The sequence below is a fragment of the Dromiciops gliroides genome, chromosome 3 (assembly GCF_019393635.1).
Source record: "Dromiciops gliroides isolate mDroGli1 chromosome 3, mDroGli1.pri, whole genome shotgun sequence".
In the NCBI taxonomy this organism is placed as follows: Eukaryota; Metazoa; Chordata; class Mammalia; order Microbiotheria; family Microbiotheriidae; genus Dromiciops; species Dromiciops gliroides.
In genome coordinates, this window is record NC_057863.1 from 194070215 (window position 1) to 194093900 (window position 23686).

The following is a 23686-nucleotide window of genomic DNA, read 5'->3' on the forward strand; positions in this document are numbered from 1 at the left end:
TATTACTTTTAACTTTCCATTTACTTTATTTTTCATTTACTTAACAGCCTAATCCATCTAATTAAGGCCTATTGCATATGTTCCAGAAACTTTAACCCTTTGTACCTCCACAGATATTTCTGAAATAAAAATTAAGACTTACCTACCTAATTGTTTTTAGATTTTTTGACAATCATAGGCTAAATGCTTAAAGTTAAAAGATTGTGTCCTAAGTTTTTATGTAAAAGTTATTTTAATTATACAGCACAATTGCTATTATAGCAAACAGTTATCAGTAATACAAAATTTAATCAGGTGATTAAATTTTCCCCCTTTTTCCCCAAGAATGACTTTTAACTTTAGGGTTTTATTATACCCTTAAACTTGCAGATTGCTTGGGGTGTTCTTAATATAGGAGAATTTGCAAAAAAAAAAATGGTAATATACTGCTGCCTTGTAATTTTAGAAAGAACAAAATAGATGAGCACATGTATATAAAAATCTCTAGCCTCTCCATCCCATAAATACATGTTGTTTATGATGGTGACACATGGAAAAGCACATAGAAAACAGAGAAGCTTTCCATGCCATGCTAAAATCTATTTAAAATCTACTTAATCCATTCAAAATTATAAAGAAATTGGTAGATTACTTAGAAAGATGCCTTTCCATTTTATTGAATTATCATCTACCTTACATAATTACAATTTATGTTGACATTTAAGCAAATAAATATTGATGACCAGTACCCCAACTGATAATTTGCAACTTTATGGACATTTCAACTCCCCCTATTTGTTTGGAATAGATGCCTTTGCACTTTTACAAGCTTAATGACATCCTTTCACCTACAAGTAATCAAATTTTACCTCAAACCAGAAAAAGGCTTATTTTTAGCTCTAAGTAAATCTGAGGGAAAAGGTGACTTTTATTTTGATTATCTACTAATTGATATATACAGTATGGGTTTATTATTATTATTATTATTATTATTATTATTATTATTATTATTATTATTATTTTGGTGAGGCAATGAGGGTTAAGTGACTTTCCCAGGGTCACAAAGCTAGTTAAGTGTCAAGTGTCTGAGGCCAGATTTCAACTCAGGTCTTCCTGAATCCAGGGCTAGTGCTTTATCCACTGTGTCACCTAGCTACCCACCAGTTAATTTATTTTTAAAAGAGTCACAGAAACTTAGGAGCCAAATTCATATATGGAAGAAGCTATCCAAGCCAAGTATAAATAATTTAAAGATAACTCGAAGTTTTGTTCCTATCCAATAATATAAAACTTAAATGCCACCTAATGCATTAAACTTCCACAGATTTCTATCCACTAGGCAGGGGCAATGTATTTGTGGTCATTATTTTCTTTTGTGCCTAGAAGTAGTTGTTACTGTTCACGTTTTAGACATGTCTAACTCTTCATGAACCCATTTTGTGTTTTTTGTTTTGTTTTGTTTCTGGCAAAGGTACTGGAGTGGTTTGCCATTTCCTTCTCCAGCTCATTTTACAGATGAGGAACTGAGGCAAACAGGGTAAAGTGATTTCCTCAGGGTCACACAGCTAGTATTTGAAGTCAGATTTGAACTCAGGAAGATGAGTATTCCTGACTTAGGACTCAGCACTCTATACAGTGTGCTACCTAACTTTAGTACCTTTTACATATAACATTTCATGGTATTTTAGCATGATATCATTTAAATACCTTATGCCATCCTTTGGCATTTATCATATTTTCCCTTGTAATATAATTTTATGTATACATGTCCTAATGAAGTATTAGACTGTCAAGTCACAAAAGTCATTTTTGTATTCCTCACAGCACTTAGCATTTCAAAAGAATATAGATAAATATAGATGTAGATGCAGATACTGATATTTGGAGGTATAAACAAGATCTACTTGGTTCCTTCCAAGAGCTTGTTTCTGTCCTTTAAAAACAGTTACCCTAAGATGTTATTGGTTCAGAAGAATTTGGGTTTGAGATGTTGCTGCAGTTTCCAAGTTACTTATGACCTTGTGGGTTCCAAAGGTTTGTCATGCTGGGGTGGGAGGAGGGGATAAGCTCCTACTCTCTATAAAATGCTCCAATAGCGTGCATCTCAAATAGCCTCTGACAACCGAAGCCCAACTCCTGGCCTTCTCCTGGTGGAACTGTTTCCACTAACAGGAGAAGGGGCGAAGGCGAGTCACTGGCACCTTAAAACCAGTCGCTTCGGGCAGGTGGGGCTCGTTAGCCTTGGTAGGCAACCTGCCTAGGGGAAGGAAACCCTGATTTTAAACCTCCACTACTTTGCAGCTATGCCCGTATGGGAAAGGCTTCGGTAGTTAACCCTGAGGAAAAATCAGGAGTTGGAGTCCCTTAGGCAGTTGGATATTGAACATCACATCTCTCTGGCAACTCCTACGGCAGCACTGGTGCTAAACTGTATTGGCTCTGCCTCTCCTTTGGATCCACCAATGTTGTGGAGAGGGAAAACCTGCTGCATGGGCAACAGCTTATTTTGCATATTGATCTACTCAGGCCAGCGCCCTGGAGAGGACACTCCAGCTACTCCTCATGGGGTAGATACAACACAGGATGCGGCAGTTATCGGTTATAAGTCACTCAGGAGCTGCGGCTCCCATATCAGACTGCACAGCCACACTGTGGCCTGTGGCTCTTGAAGGCGCTGATCCATGGTCATCCACGACTGGTGGAAGCCTATGACCTTGTGGCATAGGCTGGGCTAGATATTTCCTAAAAGGTAATTCTAGCTGTTGTTGTGGCCTAGTCTAGGAAATGAGAAGTCAATGATCCTCAGACTTGATGGATGTCATACTGCTATGTGAGTCAATGTACCCTCTTGGCTAGATAAGTTTCTTTATAGAGATGATAGAGGCTGCATCTCCCGGAACTGCTACTATCTTGACAGTATCCTTTCCATACTGAAACTGTTAAAATTTTAAGTGTTGCACGGTCCACAAGTGTCTCATTTTGTTCTGAACAACTGGGATGTCCTGAGTCAGGTCTGGATCAAAATAAATATATTGAAATACATTTTCAATTCTTCTAATATTTTGATTATTATTAGGGATGTGTCTGATATATAACTGTAGCAACATCCCTTTGGCAAGGCTTGGGCTGGCTGCAAAGAGTTTGATTTCCTCCTAGCTTTGAACATGGAGGCTAATGTGAGATCAAGCCTGGACTTTGCTAGAGCATATTGACAACTGTTTTGAGGATCTCTTAAGATGAATATCAAAGATCAGAGTGCTGGTGGTAAGATTGTCTCCTGCAGCACCATACAACCGTGGTGGCAGTGGCAGTAACATCTGTAGATCATTTATCCAATACCAAACCTCACAGGAGACCACTTAGAGATGACTTCCAAAAGGACAAGGATAGAGGCATATTTCTATAGTTTGTTATAGGTATTTATTACCATGCTCCCTTACTTTAGCTAGGTGCAACTGACTCTCATTTCCCATTTCTACTAAATATAAACATTTTTTATCCTGTTAAGGATTGCATTTGATTGTTCTAATCTTATTTCTCATAAACATCTGTGGTTAACTCTGTCCACGTTTCTGGTGTCCCTTCACTCTAAGAGAGAGTGGTTCAATTACAGAAGGAAGACCTTTTCTATCACTTGGCTTCTATCTCAACCTCACAGTTCATTAATAGGTTGTTTTTAGTTTCTAGCTAGGGGCATAATCAAGAGCAGTTTCATAACTACACTTGCAAGCAGAGAATTATTATGAATGTGGGTTCTTTAAAAATCTACTTCATCAGACACAAATCTAATCAAATGACAAATGGAAATACCACTGTTAGAAGCAATACTATTTTTAATGATTATCTAGTTTGATTCAGTTAAATATCCTTGAAGAATCTTTGTTACTAATAAAATTTGGAGTAGTTCAAGATTTGCAAAGCATACTATATTATATTGTTATAATACATATAATATATTACACATATGTGTGTATGTGTATGTTATTGTTGCTCTTCAATTGTTCAGTCATGTTCAACTCTTCATGACCCTGTGGACCATATTTGACATTTCTTTCTCCAATGGATTAAGGCAAAAAGAGGTTAAGTGACTTGTACAGGGTCACACAGCTAGTAAGTGTCTGACCCAGATTTGAATTCATGTCTTCTTCATTCTAGGCCCAGGACTCTATACACTGAGCCATAAAGTTGACTCTGCACATATGTTAACATATATACACTGCTCATATCAATTTATAAATGATATGTATGTTTTATTTCTTAAAAATTCATACCTCCTCTGAATTTTAAATCGTAATAGAATAAGAAACATAGTTTATAAAGTCTGTGACTCTCTGAGTTCCCCACAAATCCATCCATATACCTCCAAAAAATGCCATAAGACATCTCCTGGAGCATCAAAACCCACAAAAGAACAGTGAGACTATTTTCTAGCCAAAGATGGATTAAATAGGCAGCAGGGATCATTTGCTGTACAGGGTGAAAGAGAAACACAGTGCACGCACAGATCCAGCCCCAGGCAGGCCACATATCTGGAGCCTCTTGATCTTCAGCATCAGCAGTTTGTTCTGAAACTTGGCTCACTGAACAGTGAGGGAGTCCAGTGGTTGGTCAGGAAGAAAGAGTAGGGGGTCTCTGCTAGAGCAGAGGCAGGAATGCAGTGGTGTTACTCAGGAAGTAGACTTGAGTGGTAGAGGCCCAGTGGGAGAGGGGCACAGGCACGTCAAGCTTTTGACTATAGAGAATCAGATTTCAATCAAATCTCTGCTTCTGGGCTAAAGAGCAAGTGGGCTGTGGTTACTTACATGCCAGGCAGGCTGAGAAGAAGCCTAAATCATACCACCTGGGACCCCCTGTAGCTTGGGATAGTGCATCCTGGAAGCAGTGCTCCACTTTAAGAAGGAGATAAAAGCCAATAAATAGGCAGGCAAGATGAGCAGGCAGAGAAAGCAGAAGACCATCAAAAGTGTCTTTGTTAGCAAGGTAGATCAAAATACTCCCACTGAAGAAGATAACAACATCAAAGCTCCTACATCAAAAGTTCCCAAGGAAAATATGAATTGGTCTTAGGCCATGGAAGTGCTCAAAAAGGACTTTTAGGATAAAGTAAGAGAGATAGAGGAAAAAGTAAGAGAGGTAGAGGGAAAAGTAAGAAGAGAAAATAATGGAAAGAGAAATGAGAGTGATACAGGAGGATCATGAAAAAAACAAAAAACCTTGAAAAGCCAAATTGGCCAAATGGAAAAGGAGGTACATAAACTATTTGAAGAAAATCAATGCTTAAATATTAGGATAGAGCAAATAGAAGATAGTGACTTTATGAGAAATCAAGACACAGTAAAGCAAATCCAATCGGATGAAAAAAATAGAGGGCAATGTGAAATATCTCCTTGGAAAAACAGCTGACCTGGAAAATAGATCCAGGAAAGATAATTTGAAAATCATTGAAGTACCTGAAAACCATGATCAAAATAAGAGCTTAGACATTATCTTCCAAGAAATGATCAGGGAAAATTGCCCTGATATTCTAGAAGCAGAAGTTAAAATAGAAATTGAAAGAATCCACTGATCACTTCCAGGAAGAGATACCAAAAGGAAAACTTCCAGGAATAATTTAGCCAAATTCCAGAGATGCCAGGTCAAGGAGAAAATATTACAAGCAGCTAGAATAAAGGAATTCAAATACTGTGGAACTACAGTCAGGATAACACAAGACCTAGTAACTTCTACATTAAAGGCCAAGAAGGCATGGAATATGACATTCTGGAGGGCAAAGGAACTGGGATTACAACCAAAAATCACCTACCAAGCATACCTGAGTATAAATGTTCAGGGGAAAAATGGGACTTCAATGAGAAGGACAACTTTCAGGCATTTGTGATGAAAATAACTGAACTGAATAGAAAATCTGACTTTCAAATACAACACCCTAGAGAAGCATAAAAAGGTAAACAGGAAAAAGAAATAATAACCATTTCGATTTCTACATGGAAAGATAATACTTCTAACTCACAAGAACTTTCTCAGTATTAGGGCAGCTTAAAGGAATATACTGAGAGAAAGGGCACAGGTGTGAATTGAATATTAAGTGATGATATTTGCCAAGGATTTTTTTGTTTATCCTTGTTTTTTGTGGGGCAGACAGGGTGGGGTGGCTTATGTCTGGGGTTGTCTTTGGGCTCAGGACCCTCTAGGTCCAGGCCTGGTGCTTTGTCCATTGTGTCACGTAGCTGACCCACGCTGACATCTTTAAAAAAAAGTTAATGGGTAAGAGGAATGCATTGTATGAAAGAGAAAGGGAGAGGTGGAAGGTGGTAAAGTAGCTTACATAAAAGAAACAAGAAAAAGTTTATGGAGCAGAGGGGAAGATGGGGAAGGAGCAGGAGAGTGAGTGAGCCTTACTCTCATCAGAATTGGCTCAAAGAGAGAATAACATACATACTCAAGTGGGTATTGTAATAAATTTTGCCCTAAGTGATAGTGGAGGGAAATAGGATAGGGGGTGAAAGGCAAAGGAAAGGAGGGCAGACTGGGAAGGGGGAAGTAAAAAAAAGAAAAAAAAAAGAAGCAAAGTTTAACTTCAAAGTTATCTGGAAATGGCAATTTCTTTCTAAATGATTTTGGGGGGGGGGGCAATGAGGGTTAAGTTACTTGCCCAGGGTCACAGCTAGCAAGTGTCAAGCGTCTGAGGCCATATTTGAATTTAGATCATCCTTAATCCAGGGCCGGTGAATTATTCACTGCATCACCTAGCTGCCCCTACTAAATGAATTTTTTTGCCAAAGAAATTTTAAACACTAGTTTCCCAAGTATAATCTTTTAAAAATGATACCTATCCCTTTTCCAAGTATAGAAGATATCTTAATCATACAATCTCTGCACCTGGAAGATAGGCCCTTGTGTCATGGCCTTATTTTATATCTTTACTTCCCTTCAAACACTGTCATTTCAAAACTAACTTTTGGTATCCCCTTCACCTTATGTTCTTTCTATTGGGCTGATTTCTTTGAATTTACATAATTAACATTAATTAACACCTCTTTCATGTGGTTTCAAAGTTTTATTTGTAATAGATATTTAACCATTTACATTCCCAATAAGAAAAATACTATTAAATCCTTGACAACTACCAAAAGGAAATGAGGAGAAAGTGATCATTTAAAGATGCAGAAAAGAGAACATCATGTGGAAAAAAATCCATTTTTTTTGCAGGAAAATGAGGGTTAAGTGACTTGCCCAGGGTCACACAAATCATCCCTGTCAATTGCCTGAGGTCAGATTTGAACTCAGGCCCTCCTGAATCCAGGGCTGTTACTTTATCCACTGTGAAACATATCTGCCCCCCCCATCCTCTTTTTAAAGATGGATTTAAGCAAATTTCTGTTTTGCCTTACTTGTTTCAGCTTCTAATCTATGATAACTAAGATAAAATTGCACATTCATATGAAGCACCCTTATGTGTATTGTTTCTATTTTGCTACAATGAGAATACTACATAGATAATCTTAATCACAAATATATTCTACTTACAATTCTTTTCCTATTTCAATGCCCTAGCCTTTGCATTAATGATTTAGAAGTTTCTAAATGTGCTTAATAAAAAAAGGATAGCTCCTATGAAATGACCCAACCATCTGGAAAAGAAATTTGGAATTATTCTCTAAAAAAGTGAATAAAATCTCTGCTCTTTGTTGAAGGGATCCCACTGAGAGACATATACTTCAAGAAAGCTAAAGACAGAAAGTTTTGCTTTATGCCAAACTATTTTTAGGCATATTTTTTATGGTAGCAAACAATTGGAAACAATAGTTCCTCATCATTTAGGGAATGACTAACCAGATTGCGATGTATGAAGATACTGGACTATCACTGTGCTTTAAGATATATGAATAATTGATGGTGTCAGAAAGCTTTAAGAAGTGAGGAAGAATGAAGTAAGTAGAACCAGGAAAACAATACAGATAATTACCAAAACAATATTAAATTAAAAAAAGAGCCAATTACAATGACTAAGCATGGATCTGGAGAAGAGATAGGAAAATGTACTTCCCTCCCTTCTTTATTGAAAAGGGAGACTATGTGTATGCAACATTACATATATTGTCAGATTTGTTTAATATACAGGTTATCTTTGCTGAACTGTGTTTTTCCTTTTTTAAATTATTTGTTTAAATGGATGGTTAAATGGACAGGGGAATGAGATTGACCTCTTTGGAAAGGCAGCCTATGTAAACAACAACAGCAGCAACAACCACAAACAACAACAAAAATCAAATGATGTTTTAAAGGAAGGTTCAAAGTATATTCCTTAATTTTTTTTTCTCTAATGAACATAGGGTGTTAAATAATGCTTGGTCCATAAAATGACTTCACAGAATATACATTCTTTCCACATCTGGTACTTCTTCCGCAAATCATTAACAAAGAGTATATATCTCATAGCTCAAGTCCACTTTTTTTATAACACGCCAGATTGTCTCCTATTATTATAAAGGATATAATAAAGTATAAAAAATTATTTTTTAAATCCTCAAATAAAATTAAATTCTTTAATTTTAATTCTTTAAAAGTTAAACCTATATGAGTGCCTCTGAATTGGATGCAGCACTGGTGTCTTCTGGAACCAAGCGCACAATCAGGCTGAATGGCTGGGAAGGATTTGACTGTCCCACCCTAGTGGGCAACCAGGAAGAAATCCTGAGCAGCTGAAGGCCCAGGTGGGGGAGGGGAGCAGGCGGGCTCATCAGAAGCTAAGAACCACAACACGGAAAGCTTTGCTGATTGGTTGCTTAGTAAGTAGGCCTGAGGTTATCTCCAGACCTGAAAACAGGCCAGGTGAGATTAAAACCTGCCCCCCCTCAAACCAAAACACCTGGGACCCTCAGAAGCTAGGAACAGGAGCAGAGCCAAGAAGCAGCCCCACCCCACTCTGACCGCCCGGTGGAGAGTTTAAAATCAAATGAACCCAAGGCCAGGCAGGCTGAGAAGAAGCCCAACCATCCTCCAGGCCACGCTGTAGCTTGAACAGTGTGTCCTGGAAGCAGCACCACACTTTAAGAAGGAATTAAAAGCCAAGAAATAGTAAGCCAGGATGAGTAGGCAGAGAAAGCAGAAGACCACTGAAAACTTCATTGGGGGTATGGTAGTGGACTACCTGAAAACCATGACAAAATCAATAGCTTAGACACCATCCTCCCAGAGATTGTTAGGGAAAATTGCCCTGATATTCTAGAAGCAGAAGCTAAAATAGAAATTGAAAGAATCCACCGATCACCTCCTAAAAGAGATCCCAAAAGGAAAACCTCCAGGAATGGTATAGCCAAATTCCAGAACTCTCAGGTCAAGGAGAAAATATTGTAAGTAGCTAGAAGAAAGGAATTCAAATACTGTGAAGCTCCAGTAAGGATAAAGCAAGATCTAGAAGCTTCTACATTAAAGGACTGAAGGACATGGAATATGATATTCCAGAGGGCAAAGGAACTGGGACTACAGCCAAAAATCACATACCCAGCAAAACTGAGTATAATCTTTTAAAGGCAAAAATGGGATTTCAATGAGAAAGAGGTCTTTCAAGCATTTGTGATGAAAAGACCTGAACTGAATAGAAAATTTGACTTTCAAATACAAGACCCTGGAGAAGCATAAAAAGGAAAACAGGAAAAATACTTCATGAGGGATATTAAAAGATCAAATCCTTTACATGGGAAGATACTTCTAAATCATAAGAACTATCTCAGTAAGAAACTCACAGAAGACACAGGTTTGAACTGAATATGAAGGGATGATATCTGTAAAGCATTTATATTTTGTTCTTTGTGGGGCAGAAAGGGTGGGGTATCTTAAGTCTGGGCCTGGATTTGGGCTTAGGACCTCCTGGGTCCAGGTCTGGTGCTTTGTCCACTGTGCCACCTAACTAATCCATGATGACATAATTAAAATGGGCTGAGGTGTAGGAGGAATAAACTGTGGGAGGGAGAAGGGAAGAGATGGTCTCGGGAGAGGTAGTTCACATGAATGAAACAAGAAGAAAGCTTATGGAGGAGAGTAAAAGAGGGGGAAGGAGTTGGGGAGTGAGTGAACCTTAATATCATCAGAATTGGCTCAAAGAAGGCCTAACATACATACTCAAGTGGGTATAGTAATATATTTTTGCCCTGAGGGAGGGGAGGGAGATGAGTGCGGTGGGGGGGGGAAGGGTGGAGAAGGGAAGGAGGGAAGGGCAGATTGGGGGAAAGAGAGCAGTAAAAAGCAACACACTTTCAAGGAAGATGAAGATGTTCTTCATTACTGCACCAGTATGACATATTGAATTGCTTGATCTCATAGGGAGGGTTGAGGAGGGAGGGAGGAAGAAAAATTTAGAACACAGAATTAGCTCAGGGACCCTGATCTCATTGAAGTGGGCTCATGGAGGGAATAGATTTCATACCCAATTGGAAGGAGTAATCTAGTTAACCCTGCAGGAAAGTAGGAGGGGAAGAGGTTAAGGAAGGGTGAAAAAAGGGAGTGCAGAGTAATGGAGAGGGTAGTCAGAAGTAACACACTTTTGAGGGGTGATAGGTAAAAAGAAGGTCATGGGAAGGGAGTGGGATGCAGGAAAATAGTTATGATGATTGATTATAAGGGCAAAATGTAAGGTACCTACTTTGCTGGGCTTTTATGTAGAAAATTCTCTGTCAAGATTAAGGTACCATACACAGGTTATAATGAACAGGATGCTATCAGAAAAACCTGGAAAGAACTACGTGAACTGAAGCAGAATGAAATGTACTGTATACAAAATAACAGCAATAGTAGGGGATGATCTGCTCGGAAGCATGTGGTTGTTTTCAGCAAGGCAATGATCAAATATAATCCTGAAGGACTTATGAAGATTGCAGCCCATCTGCAGAGAAAGAACTGATAGTATCTGAAAACAGATGGAAACACATTTTAAAAAAATTTTCTTTTTTTTTTTCCTCTTTGAGAATTCCTTCTTAAACTGAAGTTTTTTTGTTTTTTTTTACTTGTTTTCTCTCACAACTAACCTAATATGGGAATTTTTCCATGACTACTCATGTATAACTTATTTTGAATCGCTTGAGTTCCTTGTGGGTGTGTGGGGGAGGCAAAATGGAGGGGGGGAAGAGAAGTTGGAACACAAAGGTTTTTAAAAATTGAAGTTAAAATTTTATTTTTACATATACTTTGGAAAAATAAAATTCTATTAAAAAATGAAACTATATAATTCCATAAAGCACTTCAAGATATATATATATATATATAGTGTGTGTGTGTATATATATATATACACACATATGTATATGTATGTACATATGTGTGTTCATAATATATATATATGTGTGTGTGTGTGTGTGTGTGTGTGTACCAAATATGCATACCACACATAGAAACAGGCCCACCACTTCAGAGTGGTTAAAAAATTATTACATTACCCACATTCTTGGGATGTCTAAGTTAATGTTAAATGTAAATCAACATATATGGATGCTGTAAAATTCACTTCTCCTAGCCTTTATGTTTCACATATTTCGAATCATTTACTTCCTTACTATCTGCTACAAACCTCTTCCCAGACATTTTGCCTACACACTAATTTTCCCACCTAAACTGGAGTGCTTTAATTTCTTCTGTAAGATATAAATGTGACAGATTGTTATCAATATTAAAATCACACCTGCCATCTCTGCTTGTCTCCAAAAACTCTTGAAATTCACTCCTTTTTCCCCCCGATTTTTCCTTTCTAGGCTTTACTATCACTTTTCATCATTATCATCCTCATCGTCACCATCATCATCAAAATAGCTAAACATTTATATGGTACTTAAGTTTTAGAGTTTGACAACTACGTTTTATTTTATCCTTTTGACAACCCTGGGAGTTAGGTTACTTTTATTATCCCAACTTTACAAATAAGGAAACTGAGGCAGACAAAATTAAGTGATTTAGCCTGAGTTACACAGCTAGGGAATGTCTGAGGCCATATTTGATTTCAGGTGTCATTTACTCCAGGACTGGTACTCAATTCACAGAGCTATCTCCCTGGTCAGTTAGGTCCCTATGCCATTGTTGTATTCACAGCTAGCATGTTAGGATCTCCCAGGTGCATCAAACTGTATCAGAATTACTGTGTATTGTTGTCGTTAAGCATTTTACCCTAGGACTCCTTTCGTGAACCTGTTTTTGATTCCTGCTACAAAAGGATAAATAAGTCCCTAAGTATTACGTAGATCAGTGCTGTAAATGGCAAGTAGGAATGGGAGAAGAGGCACTAATAAGGAACCCTGCAAGAGCATATTTATAATTTCCAAATATGTTATTTATATTTTACTGTGTTTTTATTTATATATTGAAATAATTCTGCAATCCATCCACAGAGATAGAACTGATGATATCTCAATACAGATTGAAGTATAATTTTTTTGTTAGTGCCTCTTTCTAAAGATTTTTTTGTCTGTTTCTTTCACAACCTGACTAATGTGGAAATGTTTTTCATGACTGCCACAGGAACTAACTTATATTGAATTGCTTGAGTTCCTTAACGGGCAGTGGAGAGGGGAGGGCGGAAGAGAATTTGGAAACACAAAGTTTTAAATATGGATGTGACAGATTTTGTTCATACATGTAACCTGGGGAAAATTCTAAATAAATAAATAAATCTCAATACATTTTAAAGCTGGTTCACACTGTACTTGGGAGTTCTGGGGCAGTTGGCACACCTATATTTTGATAACTCTGAAGTCAGATGACTCCCAAATCGCTGTTGCCAGGCCTATCTCCTAAATTCTATTCCAGCATCTCCAATGCCTCTTGGTCATTAATAATTATCCCCAACTTTTCATCTTATACCTGCAAAACAGATTTTAAAAGCCCTTTTGTTAATACCATTATCATCCTCTCTGTTTCCCAGACTTAAAAAAGTATTGACGTTATTGACTTTTCTTCCCTCATACACAGTCAGTGTCAAGTCCTGTGATTAGTCTTTCACAATGTTCAAATTTATCCCATCCTTTCTGTTTCAGTACCACCATCATATTTGTACCTTCTTTTCCTTTCACCTAAATGACTAAAATAGCTTCCCTATCCCATCACAGCTAAAGGTGCAATGGATTTGAGAATGGGAACCAGATGTCAGGGAGACCTAAGTTCAAAGCTTCCTTCAGATACTTACTCCCTATGTGACTCTGGACAAATCATTTAGCTTCTGTATTAGTTTCCTAAACTGTAAAAGGGGGATAATAATGCTTACCTCCCAGAATTGTAATCAAATCAGATAACATTTGTTTAAAAAAATACTTAGTAGGGTTTTGAACATAGTAGGTGCTATACAAACCCTTTATCCTATTGTCTCTTGTGGTTTATGTCTGCATCATTTGCTCTGTTTACCTGTTGTTGTTATTGTGTGTTTTTTTAAGTTGCTTTGTTTTGACTTTTAGCTTCTGTGGAATCTTTGGGTCTAGGCTACTTTGTGATACTTCATTCTCATAGGATTACAGCTTTCTTCCCTGCCCCATTAGTTTCCATTGTCTTGCATGAACCAGAAAGAGTGTAGATATTTTACAGCCACTGAGCATCCTTTATCCTGCATCAATAATTGCACCTTTATGTAGCACTTTTAAGCCTTCCCAAGCACTTCCCTATCTATTATAAATCTATTTTAAAATATGAGCTTTAAAACCACTTTATGGGCTGGTTTCACAACAGGTACTATTACTTTATAATATTAGCTTACAATAAGTCCATAGGCCTAACCAGAAGTCCAGTGTCCTCCTAACTTTTGACACTGCATTACTTACTCTTTTTATTAGTAATAATGACATTAGCTCACATTTATATAGTGCCTTAAGGTTTGAAAAACATGTATGTTTTCATTTTACCCTCATATCAAACCTGGGAGGTAGGGACTATTATTTTCCCCATTTTAAAAATTAAAATTACATTGAAGTTGCATTATATTAGATTGAAATTACAGTTTGCAAATTAAAATTGAGGCAGACAAAGCTAAAAAGACTTACCTAGGATCATATGAATAATAAATGTTTCAGGCCAGACTTGAATTCAGATCTTCCTGAGTCCAGTTTTAGTTCTCTACCTGCTTCCTGCCCTATTCACAGGTTCAGATTCCACATAATGTTTTTTTTTTAAACCAAGAAGCAAAAATAATTTTCTTTCAAAGTCTTTGTGGAATGATCTTTGTCTTAAATTAAACGAGATGATGAGCTTCAGAATTATAATCATTTCTCCATCATCCTAATTCCTTATTCCTTTCTCCAGTATTACTCTACATAAGATGTCATTTAGTTCAAGGGTCATGATGTTCTAATGCCATCTTCCCATACCTTTTGAGAAAAAAGATGGGAGAGTTAGTTACCTGGAAATTACACTCTCTTAGAGAAATGTTGAATTACTTAGATGGACTTGTGGACTAAGTGGGATGTGAGATTCTGGCACCAGATAGAATTATGAAGGAGATATGATTGAGGCAGAACAATGGTGGCCAAGGCCAATACATGACCATGTCTTTCTTTCACTCTTTTTGGCTTTTGATGATACATGATGTGGTATCCTGTATTCATTAGATAGGAGCATATGAACAATGAACATTTTCAGTGCTGAGGTTGCTAAAAATAGATTTGTATGTCAGCTAGAAACTGGAAGGAAGCCTTGGGACACTGAAGAAGAATCCTTGTATTCTTGTTCATCCATATGGCTACAACCATAAGAATTACCAAAAAGCTTTTACAGCGCTCTCCAATTCCAGTGCAGACAACCTTTTGTGAGTTAACTGGTTATGTCCCACTCTTAAAAGACAAGAGGTCTTTTACATGCTACTGATTGTACTTATTATCTCTCTACAGCTCGTTTACTGTGGCTAGGAGAGAACCGAGCTACATCATGAATGGGTTTTTCCTGTCTTGGGGATTTGCAACTAGAAATTAAGTAGAATATTATTTTCCATGGTAAACACACCTTTTGAAAAAATATTTTAGTAAACTTTTATCAAGACATATTAATTCACAACTTAACCACACTATTAAGGTATGAGTGATTGAACAATACTGAATTTGGAAGAAATGGAAGGGACTGATTGGTGGAGGCTGAGCCACATAACTTAGTAGACTCTTAAAAACTTCATCCTAGATTTGACAGTAAGAGACAGAGTGCTAGGTAATTAACAGACACTCATATAGTCCTGATTACTAATAGGGTCATCATCTTAAACTTTTATTCTCTAGCCTAGCAAACACATGCATATATATGGATAGATGAATGCATGTATGTATCTGTATATTTATATCTGTGTTTATACTAACATATACATATGTTATACATACATGTGCATACATATAGGTATCTATGTAATACGCATGTATATATACATACACACATATGTAAAATTTTGTATGACAAGCACAGAAAAACTATCTCTTACTTTCAAGTCAATTACCATGTATACTGTTTGTTAACAGAATAGTTGGAATATCCCTCTTTCCTCTAATAAAGTAGGGGCCTGTCCTTCCACAAAAATCTATCCTTCTTACCCTAATCCCTTCAAATTTTCCAAAGACCTCTTCATGGTTGTGTATATTTCTATGCTTTTGTATAGATTTTGTTTTTGTTGTTCTTATATCATTTCAGTCATGTCTGACTTTTCATGACCACATTTGAGGTTTTCTTGGCAAAGATACTGGAGTGGCTTGCCATTTCCTTCTCCAGCTCATTTTATAGATCAGAAAACTGAGGCAAATAAGTTAGTGTGACTTACAAAGGGTCATATAGCTAACTGGGGTCAGTTTTTAACTCAGGGCTTTCTGACTCCGGGTCCAGCACTCTATCTACTGCACCAACTATCTGCCCATGTGTTTTTAGATATAGATATTTGTTTCTATATATTTGTCATAGTCTTATTTGTTCATTAGAATATGAACTTATTAATGGTATAGTTCTTACCAGGCACAACATCTTATTTATAACTCTCTACAATATTCTTACTAATGCCTCATCATCAAAACAGCAAAATTATTAAGGTTTTCAATAAAAGCAACCAAATACTAAATTGAAGATGGCAAAAAACATTCATTGGTAGGAGGAGTATTCAACTATAATGAACTCTCAGAGTCTTAATTTATTGAAGTAATAAATAAGATAATTCTCTGCAAAATAAAGATATATTTGTTATGGACTAATGGCTCAAAGTCGTCTTTTTGCTTTAAAAACACTCAAGATGCTGGTGTGGAGACTCTAATGTATATTGCCTTGGGAATAGGAAAAGGTAGATTACAAGTATATCTAGGATTTTGATGGTAAATATATAACAACTGATTTTCCGGAGAAAAAAATGCACATACACCTTTAAGTTTAATCTGCATTATTAAAATTTTCTCCATCACTTTCTTAAGACTATACAAACAACAAAACAATAAATCCATCCTTGATTTGTAGAATTTGTGGATTTCCAAAGCATATATGCTTCCACTGAAAATTTAACAATTGGCTCTGATGAAGTAATACAACCTGGTTACTCCTCTGGCATTTATAATACCTTAACAAAAAACAAACAAACAAAAAAATCCCTGCAATTCATATTTAACAATGGGAATAGACTGGTTGTAGATATTATAATTAACCAAATAAAGGATAATTACATGTATACTTCAATGAATCAATATCTTGGCAATATGGGTATGCTACATCAACTGGTGTAGATCACAATACATCCCAAACTCTTCTTGTGTGATCCTACTCCTTATCTTTGGTGACCCAAGGAACAATTACACTCTTTGTTGTTGTTGTTGTTGAACATTATTCATGTCTTTTGTTTAGGGTTTTTTATGACACATCTAAGTAGAGAACCATTTTGCAAGATGGTTATTTTATTTCAGGGTCTCTCAAAGTTTAGATGATCATGAGCTATTTTAGGACACATTATAAAATGGTAAAGCTGGAAATAACCTCACTATCTACCCCAAATTTTTACACAAATGGAAATAGGATGCCATATCTTATGGTTCTTAGTCTAGTCCTCTTTTCAGTATACTGGTATGTTTATCCTATTAATTGTTTAAACCAGAATCCAAGCTAAGATTAGTTATAACACATATAGTTAGTGCAAAAATATAGTTTTAGATGGCAGACATTTCTAGTATGATATGAAACATGAGGAAACTCAAATTTGGTGGTAAATAATTCAAACAGAACAGGTTTCAGAGAATTCATTAAATTAAATCCACTGTACTTTTATGTTTAACTTATAAAATAAAAGGAAGCATAACATTGACAGGTATTAACATTTCAAATGCAAATTCAAAGAGTGCTTCCTGACACAATGTAAGCTACATCTCATAGACTTCGGCCTGACTAATTGAATTGCCATTGATAAGATGTCACTTAAAGAGACATCTCTGCAGTGAAACATGGGTTTGCTGTAAATGACCTGTCATTAGAGTCATGGGTAATGTCCGTGTCTAGACTGAAATATATTGTACCTCCCAGCAATATGCTCAGCAGGAGTTAAAATGGCAAGGATGGTAAGAAGTCAGTGTCCAAGACCCACTAGAGAATTCTGCCTCAGGTGCTATGTTAATTTACTTGCCCTCATACATTAATTGAAAGCAATCAATAAAGCCTGTGGCACAGAGTAGGGATTGCTGGCACAGTAATTGACTGCTACATTTATTCACATTTTTAACTTGGAAAGGTAGAAGAATTTAGTTTTGAGATTTTTCAAATTGTGTTAATAGAGATTAGTTATTTGTGTATTTCACATCATAAAAAAACATGCTAAATTCTTACTACATCCTATTTATTCACTGACACATTCAGCAAACTTTTTTTTTCAATTTCTACTATGTGTAAGTAAGGTCCAGTGTTAAATGTTTTATAAAGCAAAGTCCTAGGCCACTATTCCTGAACAAGTGTGGCTTACCTAGTGTTATTATATTACCCATGGATCATTTAACAATTAAATTAATATTCTGCATAAATACAAATAACAAATCACTAAAAGATTTTAAGGGGATTACATGGTACTTGATACTCTATGCAAATGTTTCCCTTTAAAGGGACTCCATACTTTCAATTTCATATTTCTATTGAGTATCTGAGGAGGGAAGGAAAGGAATAAACATTTCTATAACACATACCATGTGCCAAGCATTGTGCTAACCACTTTATTTATATTAACTCATTTGATTCTCACAACTCAGCAAAGAGCTTGCTAATATCCCCATTTTACAGTTGAGAAAACTGAGGCAAATAGAGGTAGTATCTTGTCCAAGGTCACATAACTAGTAAATGTCTGAGTTGGGATTTGAACTCAGGTCTTCTCAACTTCAGGCTGGGAGCTTTATCCACTGTACCTCCTAGACACTAAACAAAAAATACTTAATTGCAGTAGATTAATGACAAATAGTGTATGTAATGTTTTCTAGATCCAACATTTTCTTGAACCCAGGAATTCTGAAGCATATGTTGCATAAGCAAGAGACCAGGACAGTGGGGCAGCTAGGTGGCGCAGTGGATAAAGCACTGGCCTTGGATTCAGGAGGACCTGAGTTCAAATCCATCCTCAGAAACTTGACACTTAACTAGCTGTGTGACCCTGGGCAACTTAACCCTCAATGCCCTGCAAAACCAAAAACATTAAAAAAAAAAAAGATACCAGGATGACCCCAGAGAAAAGTGAGAGGCATAAGTTTATACCCCAGAGTGAAAGAGAAGAGAATGTAACACTGGAATAGCATAGGAATCATAACATTATATGAGGTAGGGACTTGACCAGTTGATGCTGTGAATTTTACAAGACTTTAATAATCCTATTGTGCTGCTGAACAGCAGCTTGAAAGGGAAACTCTACATCAATAGTTTCAAAGAGGTGAGATTGTTTGGCATATAGTGGCAGCAGTTTCCGTTTTTGACCTGTCCAAGGGCAGCTAGGTGGCGGAGTGGACAGAGCACCAACCCTGGATTCAGAAGGACCTAAGTTCAAATCTGGCCTCAGACACTTGACACTTACTAGCTGTGGGACCCTGGGCAAGTCGCTTAACCACAATTGCCTCACCAAAAAAAAAAAAGAAAAGAAAAAAAATATTTAACCTGTCCTTAATAGCTTGCCAATATTTCATTACAGGCTGTTCCTTTTATATGGTCAGATAAGTTTTAGGAAACTGAGGCTAACACAGATAATGTAATTGCTGAAACTGAACATTAAAACTGAGTCGTTGAGTCAGAAGCATAAAGATGACTCTAGAGAATGCCTTTTTGAAATTATATATATATATAAATTATAAAAATAAATAAATAAAATTATATATTATATATAAGAGATAAAGATTCAAAAAAGAAATGATACACATAGGACGAAAGATCTATAAGAAATCTTTAGAGGGGACTCATTCCAGTCGCCTTTCACAAATTGGGTAATTGAGGTCCAAGGAGACTATTATTTTTCCTTTGGCCCAAATTCACATCAAGTGGCAGTGGCAGAAATTGAACCTAGATGCCCTCATTCTGGGGCCACTATAATTTTCACCATGCCATGCTATCTTCTCCAAGCTCATATCTCTTATGTGCCCCAATCAAAACTCCCTTTGCTTTGGTGAAGATGATTCAAAGCAAACTTCACTATAGAATCTTCATTTTCTGGAATTATAAAAGGAACAGATGATTTATTGAACCATGACTACTTGGTCCCACAAATACAGTAAACAATACAAGATATACTGTAGCACCACAAATATCCCTGAAAAGTATGCAAAAATATCCAAGGATTCTATCCACAAGCCACTTTGCTATAGCAATGGCTCCAGTGAATAGTGGGGATTAGGGATACATTTAAGGAAAGATATCAGATACATTATTAATTCCCTATTACCAAAATATTACACACCAATGTATTTTCAGGTAATAAGAAATATTTGTAAACCTAAAGGACTCAGCTTTTTACATCAGAGAGCAGAGAATGTTAGGGCCAGAAGTGAATGACGAGATCATCTATCCCAATCCCTTCATATTTACAGATGAAGAAGCTAGAGCCCAAATGTTTCATAGTTAGTGTTTCTCAGATTCACTATTTCTCATCTCTTCTCAGTCATTTTTCAGTTATGTCTTACTCTTTGTGATCTCATTGGGGGTTGTCTTGGTAAAGATACTGGATAATTTGTCATTTGCTTTTTCAGCTCATTTTACAGATGAGGAAATTGAGGCAAACATAATTGAGTTACTTGCCACACAGCTGGTAAGTGTCTGAGGCAAGATTTAAGCACAAGAAGAGGAGTTTTCCTGATGCCAGCTTAGCCCTCTATCTGTGTGCCATCTAGCTGCCATGTTTCACGTTAGTTAGGAAATTTAAAAGATTTAAAAGTTTGAAATCTCTATATATTAAATTAAAATTCCATTAAAAAGTAAAAATAAATTATATCTAAATACTAGTGTTTGCATATTTACAAATTCAAGGATATATTGCTTCCAAATTAAGATGACCTCATTTTGGTTTTGGAGGATTAAATAATACAAAAAGACTCCATTAAATTTTCTCTGCCTCATGGACTGTTTTATTTTTTTTGTCTTTCTTTGTGAAGTGACATAATACTTCTAGAAATCAAAACTTGCAAATAATTATAATGTAAGTAATTAGATGGGTATATTAAATAAAGTGCTCCAAGTGCTGCATTCTAATCCTACCTAATAGTCATGTGACCCTGAGCAGGTCATTTTTAACCACTATGTCTCAGTTTCTTCATCTTGTAAAATGAAGATAATGATATTACCTACTTCTCAGGATAGTTGTGAGGATAAAATGAGAAAAAATTTGTAAAAAGTGTTACAATCTTTAAGGAACTAAATAAAATCTAGTTATTATTGTAATGATTAACTTTTTAAAAAATCATTTCTTTTTATTTTCTAATGTGGCACTTTATTATGGATAGTAATATTGTACTTGAAAAAACATCAGATTGGTAATTTGAGCACTAAATAAATAAGACAAATGTGATAATAGCTTTTTATAATTTAGGTTTATTTCTAGTGATGATACCAATGGACATTGTTAGTTATGTTACCAAATTGCAGAGAGATGGCTTTACCATTCTTGCAGAATTACAAAGATATTTTATTCGAATTTGCTGAATTTAGCTGATTTGAATTGGCAGAGGAAGTTCCCTTATTGTGTTTCTCACTCTGATTAAATTACAAAGTGGACTCCAAAAATTCATTTGATAAATTACTTAATTTAAAGCCATAATCCAAAGTTGGAAAGCACTTCGATGCTCATGTTATTTTGATCCCCTAACTTTACAAATGAGGAAACTGAAAAATTATATTGGTTTGTAATGAAATGTACCATTAATAATTTGGAAATATTTCACAATACTTGATCAAGTTACCCAGTTTAAAAAAAATTGTTAAATTATGTAATTATGGCTTTAAATTAAGTAATTTATCAAATGAATTTTTGGAGTCCACTTTGTAATTTAATATATTCATATGAAAAACAAATATATTCATATGAAAACCAAATGTATTTAAAAATATTCAAAAGGGCATTTAGGTAGTTCAGTGAGTAGAGTGCCAGGCCTATTATCAAGAAGACACGAATTCAAATCTCACCTTGGACACTAACTGGGCAACTTAGTAATTGGATGACATCGGGAAAATCATTTAACCTCTCTCAGCCTCAGTTTCCTCTTCTGTAAATTGGGTATAACAATAATGATCATAAGAATATCTACTTTGCATGGTGGTTGTGAGGATCAAATGAGATAATACTTATAAATTCTTAGCACAATGCTTGGCATATAGTAAGTGCTATAAAAATGTTAGTTATTATTATTACATTCTCAATTCCCAATTATTTTTTTCTTTTGAGATTTATTAAGTGATCAGGCTTAGAATTATACTTGGATAATCTTAATTTTCAATGAATAATTATGTTTCATGTCCTTTTAATTAAGTGTTGCCTTTTCATTCTTCATGTTACATTAATCTTTTACTTCTTTATTACATTTAACTTTTAACTGAGGTTCATATATCACCATCAACCCACAATGGAATTCAGTCTTTCACACAGAAGAACACATATGGATAAAATCAGCATATGAGTATGTGGCTGAGGGAAGAGTTGCTGATTGTGACTAGAAGAATGATTCAAAGCCAATGGCCAGATTTGTTATTTCCTTGTCAGAGAGAAATTCTTCCCATATGAGATATTATGAACATTAATTTTGCTCCCATGAAAAGGAGTGTATACTACAGTATAATTAAAGTATTATAATTGCATATGCTCATAAAAAAAAAGCTTCACAAAAGCAAAACAAACAAAATCTTCTTTCAAAAAAGAATCAACTCTCCTTGATCCTTGTATCAAGGAATAACTTACTAAAAGTCAGGATGAATTTTACCAACCTGAGATTGGGTTACAAATATGCAAATTTCACCTTGTCTTGCTAGTATTAACAATCCACAAATTTTACATATTCTTGAATTTTTTTATTTGTTACATCATTACAAAAAATAATGTCAAGATTCGTTATATTATTGAGGTAGGGATAGAGAGGAAAAACAGTCACACAAAAACACTGCCAATAAAAAGAAAGGTTGGCATTTAGCTGTCTGTTCACTAATTAAATGTCACTGAGTCCAGAGGCTAAATATGCATCAGTTGATGATCTGATGGATTTTAGTGCTGCATATGTAGATTTAATTACAGATTGATTAGAACTAATAAAGAAGTATTACCTCCTAGAATTATTTTCCCCGATGGCCCTTTTTCTCTCTACCAGCTATTCTTCTACCCATTATGAGTCTTGTGGTTTGCTTAAATTGCATTCAATTCTGTCATTCTATTGAAGATCCAAATGTATAGATAATTCTGAATTTTTCACCTATGCCTTTGTCCACATTTCTTATTTTTGAGGTGCTCTCAATCTGAATTTCTCTATCATCCAGAAAATTTCAGGCATTTCTTAAACCATTCTCCCTATTGTATACAATCTTGCAATCTTCTATTACCAATAATCTTGATAGTTCTTGCACTCTTTTCCTAAGCCATACAGTCATAAAACTGAATTCCACATTATACCTTGAGCTAATTTAGAAGAGAAAGAAATTACTTGGGTAAGGCATAAGCCATTTTAAAGTTTCTCAATATCACTGATTCTCACATTTGGTGGTGGTAAACAAGAGTTGATGTTAGCAACAATCTTTCTCTTTCCCATCAATGTAGCAAGTTGTTATATAGCATTAGTGTTTGTTATATGACATAGCAATTTTCTTTACTGATCAGACATGTACTTGATCATAAGATTTATGATATTTTCATAAACAAGTAATTACTGGTAACACATTAAAACGTGCAACCTACTCTACATTCAATATTACATGATGGGGATCAAAATACTAGTGAAACTAAAGGATACTAGTAAAGGATTTAGTGGGGCATGTATGAAAGAATTTGAAGTAATTTTACCCACAGATGTAGTGATCTAGGATGTAGCTATAAGCAATTTTGGACAAGGAAAATATAAAGTCAGCTTTAAGATTATAGCAGAGAGCTCTCAAAACACCAATGAACTTCTTTGTTCATTACTTTTAAGCTATTTGATATTGTCTTTTACCTCTTTTTATCATTCTACTATCTTGAGGAATTTTTTACGTGGGAGTACCTTCCTACTATCTTGGGGACTACTTTTACTTGGAGATATTTGAATACATT